Source organism: Cyanistes caeruleus, chromosome 11 (genome assembly GCF_971803275.1).
Source record: "Cyanistes caeruleus chromosome 11, bCyaCae1.hap1.1, whole genome shotgun sequence".
NCBI lineage: Eukaryota > Metazoa > Chordata > Aves > Passeriformes > Paridae > Cyanistes > Cyanistes caeruleus.
In genome coordinates, this window is record NC_141711.1 from 21956055 (window position 1) to 21961344 (window position 5290).

Genomic DNA, 5290 nt, shown 5'->3' on the forward strand with positions numbered 1-5290 from the left:
CTATTTTGGGACCAGATAAATTGAGAGAAGGTATGCGGTTAGCGCGAGCTGCATTTGATCGGATTAAGGAGCCAGGAGGTATTCCATCTTATATGGGTATTAAGCAAGGGCGAGATGAACCATTTGGAGCATTTATTGATAAAGCGGCTTCAGCTATAGAGCGGGCAGGTGTTCCTGAATATATGAGGGGAGCATTATTAAAACAGTGTGCATTACAAAATTGTAATCCAGCAACCAGATCAGTTTTAAATTTCCTAAATGCTAACTGGGCTATTGAAGAGGCATTAGAGAGGATGTCCAATATCCCAGTGGGCTCACAGGCAATGTTAGTCCAGGCAATTACAGACTTAGCATCTAATCAGAGTCAGGTTTTAGCAGCTCTTGCACCCCTACAAGCGGCTACAACCAATAATAGCAGGATTCCAGCCTCCCGATTCAGATGTTTTCACTGTGGCAACCTTGGACATATTCGAAAGGAATGTACTGTGTCATCTGTTTGGTGCAATCAGTGTCGGTCCAATGCTCATGCTGATAGTGCCTGCCACCGGCGATCGGGAAACGGGAAAGCCAGCGCGAGAAGCCGCCGCGCCAAGACACAAATAGCAGCTGCTGGAACATCAGTGCAACTTCCCTCCAGCCTGCCACAGCAGGGAGCCTCGGCCTTGACCTGGCAGCCTCAGTGACTGTGGATTTATTGACATCACAGCCCTACAAGATTCCCACAGGAATTATTGGACCACTGATAATAAATGGAAAAGCTGTGGGTGCAATAGTGTTGGGACGTTCATCTGCTAGTTTAATTGGATTGTTTATTTTACCTGGAGTAATTGATGTGGACTATTCTGGTGAAATATATGTCATGGCATATACACTGGCACCACCAGCCAGAATTGATAAGGGACAGCAAATCGCACAATTGGTGCCGCTGCCGCAATATACCCATCAATTGACACCATTGAAAAATCAATCACGGGGTACTGGTGGATTTGGTTCTACAGGAGGACTTACATTACTTACTCTGGACTTAAACACTCGACCCAAGCGAACTGTTGTTCTCAATTATAATGGAGAATCCCACCAATTAGAAGGACTATTGGATACTGGGGCAGACTCAAGTATTGTTGCTCCACAATATTGGCCCCAGGAATGGCCTATGTTGCCTAGTATGGTTACTGTTACAGGGGTGGGAGGTTTAACTTTAGCAAAAAGGTCTCCACAAATCCAGATTCAATTAGATGGGAAGGTCATCAGCTCTATTTTGTCAATTGTTCCATTACCAGACAAGGTTCAATGTCTAATTGGACGAGATATTTTGTTACAACTTGGTGTTGTTTTGACCAATGAGCACCCTTTAGAATAGAGGCCATTGTTTGGACTTTCCCAATCCCACTCAAATGGATAATCCAGGAACCAGTATGGGTTGAACAGTGGCCTTTAAAAAGGGAAAGTCTGCAACAAGCTCATCAATTAGTGCTGGAACAATATCAACAAGGACATTTAAAGTTGTCAACAAGTCCTTGGAATACTCCTATTTTTGTTATAAAAAAGAAATCTGGGAAATATCGATTGCTGCACGACTTACGTGCAGTAAATGAACAAATGGAGCCAATGGGGGCGCTACAACCTGGTTTGCCCAATCCTGCAATGTTACCAAAAGATTGGCCCTTGTTAATAATTGATTTAAAGGACTGTTTTTTCACTGTCTCACTGCATGAACAGGATACTTGCAGATTTGCTTTTACCTTGCCTTCATTAAATCGAGCAGAACCAGACAAGAGGTTTGAATGGACAGTTTTACCACAAGGTATGCGTAATTCTCCTACCTTGTGTCAACTTTATGTTGATAATGCTTTGCAGCCACTATGTGCTCGATGGCCTACAACTATTATTTATCACTATATGGATGATATTCTTTTTGCTCAGTCACAACCTTTTGCAGATAAACAAGTTAAGGACATTCAAACACAACTACTTCAGAATGGACTGGTTGTTGCACCTAAGAAAATACAGCAGTCATCCCCATGGAAATATCTCGGGTGGACTTTAACTGAGCAGTATGTTGCCCCTCAGAAACTTTCACTTAACATGTCACTTCATACTGTTCATGATGCTCAGCGATTGCTTGGAGATTTGCAATGGCTTAAACCTGTTGTGGGTATTCCTAATGAACTTTTACAATACTTACAACCTTTGTTAAAAGGAACTGATCCTACAGCACCTATACAGGTCACCAGTGAACAACAAGAAGCTCTCAATAAAATAATGGACTGTATCCAGACAGGTGTTGTTCGTAGGCGAGATCCAGACTTGGACATTAATCTTACTGTATGGTTTGGCCCTCAATATCTTATCGGTGCCTTAACGCAGCAACAAAAGAAAACGGGGGAGATATGGGTATTAGAGTGGTTGTTGCCACCACTACATCAGAGACATACCTTGATTCAAAAAATTAAAATTTTAGCAAACTTGATAAAACAAGGTCGGAAGTGATTGTGGCAAATTAGGGGCACAGATCCAGCTGAAATTCAGATACCAATAAAAAAGGACACTTTGGATTGGTACTTAATTCACAGTTCCACACTGCAGGAAGCATTGCTTAACAATAGTAGTGTGGTCAGTACTGAGGAAGTGCCTCGAATACCACTACGATGGATAGGCCAGCAGAACTGGATTGAAAAGCCCAAACGATCATTTGTGCCGTTACCAGGGGCATCAAGTGTGTTCACTGATGCTGGAAAGAAATCTCGTACAGCTGCTGCTACATGGCAAAATTCAGAAGGACAATGGAATCATCATATTATTCCAGCTCAAAAGGAGGACACATTACAAACTCTGGAATTAGTTGCTGTTGTTTGGGTTTTGGTGCAGTTTAAGGGTCCTGTTAATGTGGTTACTGATTCTTTATATGTTGCAGGAGTGAGTGAACGTATTGAAAATGCAGACATAAAGGAAGTAAAAAATCCTCGTTTATATGAACTGTTTTTGCAACTTCAAAGAGCAGTAAAGTTGAGGACTGCTGCCTTTGCTATTATCCATATTCGTAGCCACAAATGGGATGTGGGTTTAGGAGAAGGAAATGCTAGGGCAGATCAATTGGTTTCATTGTCACAAAATAGTCCTGTCCCACCACAGATATTAGGTAGAGAAGCTCATGCCATCTTCCATCAAAATGCGAAAGGTCTCCATCGAGAGTTTCAGATATCTTTAGAGGAGGCTCGGGCTATTGTCAAAGCATGTCCTATTTGTAGTTTTCATAATCAAGGTAGTGGATTAGGTCTTGGGGTAAACCCTAGAGGATTACAGGCTAATGAGTTGTGGCAAATGGATGTTACTCATGTTGGAGAGTTTGGGAGAGTTAAATATGTACATGTCACCATTGATACTTATAGTCATTACATTTGGGCTACAGCTCAATCTGGTGAGAAAGCACGGAATGTTGAGCGACATTTAGCAAGTTGTTTTGCAGTCATGGGAGTTCCACGTTCTATTAAAACAGACAATGGACCTGCTTATTGTAGCAGTAGAATTAAGCAGGTGATGCAATCATGGGGAATCAAACACATAACAGGGATTCCACATTCCCCCACAAGTCAGGCAATAGTGGAACGAGCAAATGGTACCCTAAAACAATATCTGAATAAATTTAGGGAGATCAAAGATCCACAAGAACGATTATTGCGCTGTTTATTTGTTTTAAATTTTCTGTGTATTTTTGGAAACAGTAATTTGCCTGCAGCAATATGTCATAGTGCACCTGAGGCAGAGAAATCTCAAAGCCCAATATGGGTTCGCTATAAGGATCCAAAAACAGGTCTGTGGGGAGGTCCCAGCAAAGTACTCTATTGGGGACGTGGTTATCTTTGTGTGTCTACCCCCACAGGGCCTGTCTGGGTGCCGAGCCGATGGACTAAACCTGCTGATCCCAGTGATTCACCTTCAGCTGATCCAGAAAATTTAGCAGATACTTCTCGCTCTCTATCATCAACATAGAGACGGGATCTGATGAACTCTCACATGAAAATCTTGTGTACAGTACCGAATTGTGAATGCTATCCTTTTGTATGTTACATTTGTAAAGTGTGTAAGGAAAAGTGGTGGATACATTCTAAGTGGGGTTGATCTCCAAGAGGGATTTGTACAGAGTGTTATAACTTTGAAAGAAATTTGACTGAGATTGCATTACAGGAAGGTGTGCAAACAGGACAATTTGAAAAAGGATCTGATAGATGGTGGGAGATTTTTGCTTTTGGCATAAATCCAGAAAATTATTGTTATCATCCTAATACCCCTTTACCATATATTATTGAAATAACCACAATACGTTGTCGCAAGACACTGACACAGGTGAGGTGTGATACTCCAGGGGTAAAAAATAAAAATTGGGAGCAATTCTTAAAACGGCAGTCTCGAGAAAAGGGGTCTTTCCCTGAAAGTTATCCCTGCTGCCTAGAAGATGGAACACCCAGTGGTTCGAAGCAACCGAATCGACGGGCGAGGCAGAGGGTTAAAAGAAAAGGGAAGCAAGATCTCACATGGGATCCAGCCAAGATGCTGGCTGAACTGCCACAATCCTTTTAAAGTCCTTAAAGAATTACCTCTGATCAGGTTGTTGTTGTGGTTTACTATAATAGAGGGAAATGAAGGGTTTTTGATTGACATGGATGAAAGACAAAATATGTGGGTAACGTGGGCTAATCAAACTGGACAGGATAATTTTTGCCTTTCAATGGCTACCCCTTCGGATCCTTTTCGAACTTGTTTAGTGGGCGCACCTTTAGATGATTCATTCAATGCCATAATGTTTAAAAACTGGACAAAGAATTGGAAAACACCCAAGGAAGCAAACAAAACATTATGTGAAATTCCATCAGGTAAATTAATGATCAATATGTGTGACACAGGTTTAATCTCAGCAAATCCCATTGGTGCTCAATATTGGTACATTGCTACAGGTTTAAATGTTACTGGGTCAGAACCACAAGAGTTAAGACTGTTAGGTTCAGCCCCTAGCAACTACTGTTTGGTTTTTGTCAATTGGGCTAGGAACAATTATGCAAAAAGGTCTCATGGGCCAAATGGTACAAATGTTTCTCCACAAAATTTGCTATATTTGCAAAATAATGATGCATACTGTGGCAATTGGTCTCACAAAGTAAATTCTAGTAGTACACCTTTACAATTACCACCTGGTATTTTTCTAATCTGTGGAGATCGTGCATGGCAAGGATTGCCAGCAAACCTTTATGGTGGGCCTTGTTATTTTGGGAAATTGACTTTGTTTGCACCCACT